The following is a 10,455-nucleotide window of genomic DNA, read 5'->3' as shown; positions in this document are numbered from 1 at the left end:
TATATATTTAGGTTTGAGCTTTGAGGAAGTGCAGCAGTGAAGCCACGAAGGAGGAGATTGAAGAGAACAGAAAGGCTCAAGTTTGTACTCATTTCTGGTTTTGGATGTTTTACCTTGCTTCCGATATTTTAAGGGTTCCGTGGATATTCTTGATGTTTTTTATACTGGCAAGTACTAGCAAAACTCCATTCGATCTTGCGTCCCTTTCTCCTTCGAAGAATGAAATCAGATGTTGAGCAGACGCTTCCTCGAAAAAAAGAGATTATCTTATATGCTACCATGACTGAGCATCAAAAGTACTTCAAGGACCATCCAATAAATAAGACACTTGAAAGTTATTTTCGGGAGGGTGGATACTGGTAAGAGATTTGCTTCGCGTAAGGGTTGCTTTGGGTAAAATACTAAGGAGGGTTTGTCTGAGATTATATCAAATTTAGTCTGGAGGAAATAGTGGCTGTCAATTTGGTAGTTCTATGATTCTTTTTTAACCCAGAGTTATGTGATTTTGTGATTGTTCATCCTTAACTAAGAAGCACGTGTTCGGGTACAGTAGAACAACAGAACACTTAACAAAATGTGGGGTATGGGTACGGCTATAACAAATGCACATTTATAATATTACACTTCAAATAAATGAAATGGATAAAAGACTTTGGCGATTAAGAATCCAACAACAAATAACTGTTTAACGCCAACCTTAAGGTGCAAATCAAAATTTGATGCCATTGTACTAGAAACCTATCCTATGGACATAAATCTTTATTCTACAATAATTGCAAGAATAGAAACATTAAGTCTTATAAACTTAGCTCCATTTCGGTATTGGGTACTGTTTGATATATATTGGGGTACTTCTGAGGTATGGCAAAAATCATTGGAAAAAATATCGGTATGTGTTTTTTGTACCTGGGATGTAATTAAATGTACCAGGCCACAGTACCTGGTACCGGTACGTAACAGGTACGAGTACGGCAGGGTTTTAGAAGTACCCGTGCTTCACAGCTTCACAGATCCTAGTATAATACCACATGTTGTAAATCTAGCAAGCTTTGTCCATCATATGCATGGCGTATGATTTGCTTCAGATTTCACTTTGAATGCTTCTCGTGCTGGAGCGAAATTCGTGTTTTTAAGTTTGTGACCAGATTTAGCTGAGAGAAGTTTAACTCGGTGACTTAGTTTGAGATGGTATCACGTTGCCATCAATTCAAATTTCACAGTTCACACCATAAATAATCTTTGTGGTTCCAGCCTTGATTTGGTATTCCGTGACCACTCGTCGTATACATAGGTTATAGATTTGGTTCAAATACTCATTCATTCAGGATATTTTCCTCATTGGTAACTAGATGGTTCTATCTAATCATTGTCTTATGACTCTGATCTCATTCCTGAAGTATGTCTTACAAATTCTTGTGCTAAGTTTGAGTTTCAAATGGCAGAACGTGGTATGAAAGGGAAGCTTACCAATGTGATGCTTCAGCTTAGGAAGAACTGCTACCACCCTGATCTTTTGGAGTCAGCATTTGATGGCTTGTGTATGTCTCTTGTAACTTCTTTTACATCTTAAGCAAGCTGGAGTTCCACAATTTTGAGAAATTTTTGTGCGTGGCTTTCATGAACGACTTCTATCCACCTGTGGAGCAGATAGGTAATCAGTGTGGAAAATTTCAGTTGCTGGACAGATTACTAGCAAAGCAATTAGCTCACAAGCACGAAGTATGTTGTCAAGTAAAGTAGTCCGTCCTTTTCTCACAGGTTGGATGTTTCTCATATGTTTGTTTGGCAAACAGGTGCTGATCTTCTCTCAGTGGACCAAGATTTTAGATATAATGGACTACTATTTTAGCGAAAAGCGATTTGAAGTTTTAGGATTGATGGCAGTGTGAAACAGGATGAAAGGAGAAGGCAGGTAAGTGCTTCACTGTAAAGTTGAATGACTTCTCATAGTGAGCTTTGTGCAGTTGCTGATATGGTAAAATTGTGGCTCTTTCAAGATAGTTATATGTTTTTGACTGGCATGTGTAGACTGGTCTATACACTTGAGGTTGATTGTACCACTAAGCTAATCGTGTGGGGAAGCTGCGAACTATCTGTGACTTCTAATGACATCTGTTCTCTAGACTTGGAATCATGACATATTAGCCAATTTTAAGTGTGTATTTATCTTTAACTTACATTGTTCTTGGTTTTGCATGATGTAAATTCATGTCATTTTTTACATTACCCTTTCAAGTTGATGGGCTTGGACCTGGTAATAATTTCTTCTGATTTCCCCCCATCTTTTGTACTTTATCTAAGCAGAAGTCTTGTTTTTTTCTTTCCCAACTTGTCCCTGAATTTTATCTCCCGCAAATGTCCTCTTTTTTATATCCTCTTATTTGTTCAGAGTTCAGACTTAGATCCCTTCATCTCCAGTTTTCCTATTATCTGGAAAGAGAAGATGTTCTTGCTCATGAGTTTAGATGGTGCCTGGCTAAATCAAATTGGTGTTGCTCTATACCAATGTTACATTGTAGGTATTAAGTGGTTCTACAACGCACCTAGCTTGGTGCAATTTTAGTTTTGGATATTGAAGCTAAAGGTACTTTAAAAAATGTACCGTGTGAACATTTGAAATACCTGACACATGAATGATAGTAGTATGCTCAGTGCTAGACTCATCCAGAGAAAAATTATTGCACTTTTGCTGTCCATATTTTGATGGAGGATAGCTTGTCGTCTTTCTATCTGATTTGGTGTCCATTATTTGTTCTTAGATGGTATGCCCAGTTATAGTTAACCATACAATCTAAGATGCATGAATAGTAGGTGTGACACAGCACAACAGGGATTCGTTGGGGATATATTGAAGGAGATAAAATCTTAATATGTATAAGTATAAAGTAGTTACTTGGCATATTTAAAGTAGATAAATCTTAGACTCGTAGTATGTGTTTTGAGCATTTCAAGGGTGTTTAAGCTTATTTGTTGAGAAAAAAATACGGATGACTTGAATTATTTTTTTCTTTTAATGATTTCAGGTTATGCTTGACATTATATATATTCACAGTTTTTAGCAACTTGTGTTTGGAATCGGAATGTTTATGCATATGTATATCAGCTTTGAATTGATTTTAAGTTGCGACTAATGCAAAACTATATTGGTAGGAAAGGGAGAGCACGAGTTGGTGTTTGCCTCTTTTCGAAGCCATGCCAGGTTTTTTGTATCATTATTTCCTTTTTGTGTTTTTTTGAACTGCTTCAATGGTTTCCTCTAAATATCCATTATCTGCGATCATTGCATGGGTTAAACTGGGATAACTAACTCTTTATCTTGTAAAAAAAATTGAAAAAAATGCCATTCTCGCAATTTCTTCGTCCCCTCCCTCTTTCCCACTTTGAGGTCTCCTTCTCTCCTCTTTGGATTTCATCAGAATTTCTTCTATTGGCACCCAAATTGGCAGCAAGATATATAGTTTTGGCTCACTTCCTTGTATATAAAACATGAAGATGCATAGAACGGTAACTTTTCGTCCCTTGTGAGTGTTTTGACCTTCTCCATCGTTTTTTTTTTTTGGGTTGTTTGAGGGTATTTTTGAGATTGTTCTCTTTGTTTGACTACTAAACCGGACTTTTGTATTTTGTTGCGTGGTACACGCTCTCTGTACCATGTGTTTATGTTTCCCCTTCTGACCAAAATAACCTTCAATAGTTCAATTCAAGACATGAATAAGCCAGTTTTAGGTTGGATTTTTGTGGAATAGTTTAAATATGCATGGTTTTATTTGGAACGGAAAATCATATCAGTCCTTCGGCTTCTCCATCATCAATGTTCTTGGGTTTTTTTTTTTACAGTAAATGTGTAACAACTCTCTTCTGCGGTAGATAGACCCAATGCTCTCTCACCAATAAAAAATTTAGCAACAGAAGCCACTGCCTGTGTTGTGGACCTTTACTAAAAAGTAAGGCATTTTTGCAGTGTTTCAATACACCATTAAAAGACGTCTTTCCTCTAGTGGAATGAAATGAAATTGTGTGATGAGATGGCACATGGGTCACTTTAAGCTACAGAGCTTAATTAAAGAAACTTGTCATGACGGTTTAGTAAACTGTTACATTGTGCAATAACATTTTCGGTCACGACAGTTTTTTAATTGCAGCAAAGATGGAAATTCTTTGTACTTTGGTTAACAGAAAAGATTGAAACGAATGAGCACAGGAGGGTGGTAATAAGTTTACGGCATCAAATTTGTGAGCAAGTTCTTCGAAAGAAGTCTAGTTACTCCTGTGGTCTTGGGATGGGGCAAAACAAAGTATGTCCACTTCATCATGGAGGCCTGTCCATTTCTTGACAAAAAGGTAGAGGAGGGTGAGATATGGGATCAGGTAATTAGTATTCATTAGCTGAACTGAACGCGGCACTATCGCAAGTTTAAGGAAACACAACTTGCTCTCTATGAGGTAGTCGTCGTAGTTCAACCGCTAGTTTAATGATGTCAAGCCGCATTCCCCTAGGTTTTGCTATCTCGATGGTAAACGTTTGGCATTTTATTGGTTTTCTTGACTACATGATGAAAATATTCGCCTTGGATCTCTGATTTGTTTCTTTTCCCCTTCTGCTACTACCAAAACTTCATGCATGTTTTTTCCCATGTGTTGTCGTGGTTGTTAAAATTGAAGTGATTATGCTCTTACCATTGAATGGAAATCACTAGAATCTTTATCCTTGCCTAATAGAAATTAGCGGTGTGCAAAAAACCCGTCAAACCATGAATCCTGTCCAAAGCCAACCTAATCGAATCGTTTGGCTCAGTTTTCAGTAGTATGGTTTGATTATGGTTTTGAAAAATTAAAAACCGTGTTAAATGCATTGGACTATGGATTTATGTATACGGTTTCGGTTCCAGACCAATCTGAGCTGTGCATATTTATAGAGAATTTAACTTAGATACACCAAATAAACGTTTTTTTTTTGTCATTGTCAATTAATTTCCTAATGTAGTGGTCCATTGCACTGCCCTTTTCCTAGCCAGATTCTTTTTTTGGCAAAATTGATTCCCCTAAATCTCTCTCCATGAAATCTGTTCATATAATTTTGACACACTAAATAAACATAGCTTGGGCTTAGAGCCTATATTTTGTGACAAGATCCCTTGTGGGAAGATGTTTATTAATCTGATGTCAATGTCTCTGGGTACTCATAGTCACAAGGATTTTCGGTTGTTTTTGTGTAAATAGTCCCCCTTGCTTTGTCTTTGTAGATTTTGGTATTTCCATGCAAATTGGCCAAGTTAGGGATGTCATGAAAGATGTAGGAGTCCATAAAAAGTAAATACGATTTGGGCTGACATTAAAATATGATACTTTGTATCCTTTATGTATCACATGTTTTCCACAAATTTAGATCTCTTGCTAAAGATTTCCGGTTTCTCCTTCTGTTAAAATTAGATGTTCACACCCTATTTTCTCTTGGGCTTTTGCATGTCACTACGTCCCAATTTTAATTGCTTCATTTCGACTATTGCTCATTTACCTCTTCCATTCGCTGGTTCTTTAAGGGCATGTCTAACTTAGTGCTCGTCTGCCAAGCGATCTTCACTGCTTTAGTTAATTAAAATTTATTTGTTCATGTGAAGCCTCTATTGCATCATCTCTAGGTATCTTAGTGAAGTATGGTCTCCAGTTGCCCAATTAATTCTGTGGACAGAACATTATTATTCAATATCTTATAAAAGGCAAGTTGCATTTCAAAACTTAAGGTAGTGCATATGATGCGTAGACTTTGAGAGGAGATAATATGTGTGGGAAAGTCATTTATGAACACAACGCAAGGCATGCCATAAATGACTTATTTCATTGCATTTTCCTTCTCGATGTTTTTCCCCTCTATTATTCTTGCCTATGTAAACAATTTCCTATTGCAGGAATTGTGGCCTTGTGCTGCTGGATTGGCACTATCTCATATAGTAGGGAGTTTGGTCCAGACTTTGGTCACCCAGGCTGGTTGGAAGAATTTGATCTAGCATTTACGGTATGCGTTGAGTGCAGTTGCAGTGAACCTCAATTCTTAGTTGCAAGTTCGAGCTCCAATTTAAGGCTTGTTCTTTGTTACTGATTTCTCTTAGGCTCAATTTTTGATCTACGTTTTCTTTAATTTTTCACATGTCTAGATGTTTATTTGTTGATATCAATGTCAGTGGCAAAGAATGACGAGAAAGGTCAACACTGAGCAATTATTGCTTTTCTCTCAGTGTGATATTTTCCTATAGAAGTGTGGTTTTGTCATTGTAACACACACATGCTTAATCTAAAAGGTGTTTTCAAACTGAGTTTAGTATGGGTCATCTATAAGATTATATCAATACACTTATATATAAAGAGAATTTTCTGGCAAGCCAAACCTTCTCTCTGTGATTTTAAGGAAATGCCCATTTAGTTTGCCAATGGAGGATTTAACATGTTTAGGTATTTTAGGTATTTACTGTTAGAGTTTCAGTGTCTTGTTCTTTGAAGAAAAGGAGCGTAGTTTGGAATGAATTAGGAGGGCGCAAACCGGTTTTGGGGCATGAAAGGACAACTAACCCTTGTACGAAGTCTGGTGAATTATGTATTCTCACACTATTTGTAATAGGCAGAATTGTTGCTGTGGCTGAAGATAAAAAGGGTTGGGTGAGGGAGAGGAAAAACATGCAGATTTGCACCCTGATATTGAATTGGGAACGTCATACTAGAAGATTAATTGCACATGGTATTTTGCTTTCTTAAAGAATAGAAGAAAACGGGACAAGATTAATCTGCATAATTTTGTTTTGTCGGAATGGGACTTTTATTGGCCTTACCGTTTTCCTTTTTTTCTCTCTTGCCACACGACATCAATTTGGTATTTGTCAGTGTTTAAAATCCATGCATTATAGTGCACTCTTCCGTCTTTTACTTTTTTATGGTACTAAATGGAGTATTCTGGTTTCTACATATACTTTTTTCTTATGATTTTATGTAGCTTATAGGACCAATGGAAATGGTATTCTCAAGATCGTGGTGATAATGCTATACCTGGAACTTGCAATTGTCATTGATATTTTCTAGGAACTAAGGCTGATGCACTACAAGTAGTATGCACATCTATATAAAGCATTTTTTTGGATCCTCATGAAAATATTTGTGTGCTTGTGTTTCGCATTGATTTACTTTTCTTATTTAGTTTAAAAGTGTATATTAGACTGTGATTTTTGCTTCCAATTGTTTTTTGAATAGCTGTTTTCTATAGAGCACTTTGATTGAATGTACTTTTCGTAACAAAAGGTGGGTGATGGCCAAGTAATGTAGGCATAGCCTGTATATGGTGATTGGTAGAGTTTTCATTTCGGTTGACCATATAGATCTGTTTCAGGCTACAAATAGATCTCTCTCTCTCTCTCTCTCTCTCTCTCTCTCTCTCTCTGATAATGAACTTATGTTGCATTTTTTTCTTTATAGGAAACCATTTTGAAAAATGAAAAACATTGAATTTCTTCCTTCATAGATGAACATGAGATAGGGAACATTATGCTTTTATTATAACTATGTCTCTTACCTAGATGAGGCTTACTTAAAGTTTTAGTTATCCATTCTAGTCAATTGTTCTTCCAAATGCGATTCTGTCCAATTGCAGGTGTTATAGTGTTTGGTGTGATTTCTATTGTCTCATCTTTGGATCTTCATTTTGTTTTAATTTGGTTTTAAATTCTCTTTTTGTCCACCCAATATATTGAAGAGGTCATGGGTGGGGTTAATTTGATATCAATGTCTGTGAGTACTTGTACTAGAATCTTAGGATACTTCATTAAGTTTTTTGAAAGATTGTCTTCATCAGTTAAGCCTCCGTTGAAATTTTATGGATTATAGAATCTATACCAAATGGCATAAGAAGGGCCATTTCGAAAGCAGTAGTATAAAAACAAAATCGGTGCTTGTTGAACTTAGAATTTATCACTTCTTTTAGACTGCTTGCTCTTGCTTTTTTTATTCTCCTTCTTTTTAAAGGTATGGCACAATTATTTTCTCTCTTCTCTTCGGTTACTAATGTGTTCCTATTTCACTTTTTTCCCCCTTCTATCTATAATATCTTTACTTAATGATGTTCTAACAACTAAACCCCGTTCTTTTTGGTGGAGGTATAGGGAACAGTTTATGTGACGCCAGCATATTTGAACCCAATTTTTGCAAAGATATGGCTCTGTTAGCATTTTGCCATCTTGTTACGATTACATCTCCATCATAAATGTTCTCTCTTCCATATATGTACTCTTCTCACTACTCTCTTCATTCCCGATCCACCTCTTCTGTGGCTTACCCATGCCACGACCACCATGATCGCCTTCCGTACGACTCTCGTTGGACACGGCTGCCTTTGGGCTCCTTTGCCCCTTTTGTGACATTATGAGTTTGCTGTTCTGTGAGTGTGCGTGTAGGTGGGTGAATTAGTGTTTGTGACTGCAGGTGTCCAAATATTTGGGAGAGTGTGCTCCTATTACTTGTTTTTTATCTTCTTGTATTTCAAGCATTTTTTAGCATGAAGTCAATGTTCGAAAGGGTCTCTTTGTTTTGTCTTTTGTTTTAGGTTCTCATTTTTGTTGCACTTCTCTCAAGCTCACAACAAAATTTACTCACCAAAAGGCCCAAACAATCCCTCTCTAGAATAGAAGTTGAGCTTTCTTTCATTTTTGCTACTTTTTGGTGTTCTTTTTTGATTGAAAGGTTGGGCTCATAGAGGCACTGGCTAATTATAGTCTTATTTTCATCATATTAATTTTTCGGTAGAATCTTATGGGTGCTTTTTGACTCTCATATTAATCGTAAAAAGTGTTTTATTTTCCTTTCACACATTAAAATTGGGCAAGAATTAAAGCCGATTCTCGGCGGGGATAGAACCAACCCATAGTAAGCGGCAGCGACAACCCCTTTACTAGGTTGGAGCTAAGAAGAGAACAAGGAATCAAATTTGTTATTTGGACGCAAAATAAGAAACATTTTGGTTGAACCCCACCTCTGGTTTTGTTGGTTTTTCGGTATTAGAGTTGGAAAGTTGTGTCCAAGTGAGGAAAAAACACTGTGTCATCACTGGTCTTATTGAAATTACAAAACAAGCTGAACCAGAGTTGAAGTTTCGTATTTTCTTGTTTCTTCCTTTGCATTGAAACTAAAAACAAGAGTATCTTCTTCTTCTGCTTTTTTGGCTTGAAATCTATTTGAAAGATATTGAAGTTGGAAATATACCTCAACTGAAGTTATTCGGTTTCTCCTTTTCATCCAAACAAAGCTAAGGGAAAAGAAAGTTGAACAAGGAATTCGAAATATAATCAATGAGCGGTTGTATTATTGCAGAATTAGAATTATAATGTCCAAACTTATCAATCAAAATTTAGTGAGATGTAATCCAAATCTATGTCCTTTTATATTTAGCTGGTATTTTTTCTTTTTGCTTGCGTTGTTTGTTTTGTAACTTTACGAAACCACAAGTCCTTTTGTAATCCAGATCAATGAGCGGTTGTATGATTGTTGAGGTTATTCGGTTCCTCCTATTTTCGTAATGACTAAGAACACTTGTGTCAGGTGAGATTGAGGTGGACCCATACTAGCTGTAATTTGGAGGATCTGATTCTCAAGGAAGGACCAGAGACAGTAATCAAAATTAATCTTACCTTGTTGATGAAGGGTCTCTCGTTAGCTATCTAGAGCCACATTCTCAATGGGTTCTTGCCTTCGTCTCCATGTTTTTGCATGTTATGGTTCTAATTATCATCATTTACATTTTATTTCATGTATGTGTATTGGTGAGATTGCTGCAGTGCCTGGTTCACTTCAAGCAGGATAGGTGGAAACTGATTAAGGTGCCTTGTAGCTTTTGGATTAGAGTACGAGTAATTTTGAAATTTAAGAGTATGAGCTAGCTTCATTTTGTGTCCATACCAAAAAAGGCTCCCCCTTTATGCATTAAAATAGATGAATTGAGGTCATTCACTTCTCAACGTTCCCCTATTACAGCTATGCAGTAATAATGAAGGGTGCACTAGAGGAGATTTTGTTTGGATTATGAAGGAAATTGGGGCAGATTCCAATTCATTTCTTTGTAGTTTGGGTGGTAACTATAACTGCGGTTTGCGGCTTGGTTCTTGGAATTGATATGGTTTGTTTTCGTCAACTAATCTGATGCAGTAGGATTTAGAGTTTGTCTTTTTGGTGTCCTTTAGTGTGTGTAGGGTTTCAAGTCTATAAATAAGTGTTTTGTGTCCTCATTAGTTTGTTTCTGATATATTGAGAATAGAAATTAGAGAGCATAGACTCTTGTGTTCCCTTTTAGGGATTCTCTCTCTTATTAAATCTATCCCTCTGATTTTGTTTGTATCATTTGGTATCACAGTGTCTAGGCTCAATCTTAACCACTCATCTCACCGGAAAATCAGAAATCTTGTCAGAACCCTAAAACATTGCTAG

This window comes from Rhododendron vialii, chromosome 8a, assembly GCF_030253575.1.
Source record: "Rhododendron vialii isolate Sample 1 chromosome 8a, ASM3025357v1".
Taxonomy (NCBI): Eukaryota; Viridiplantae; Streptophyta; class Magnoliopsida; order Ericales; family Ericaceae; genus Rhododendron; species Rhododendron vialii.
This window is presented reverse-complemented; position numbering follows the sequence as displayed.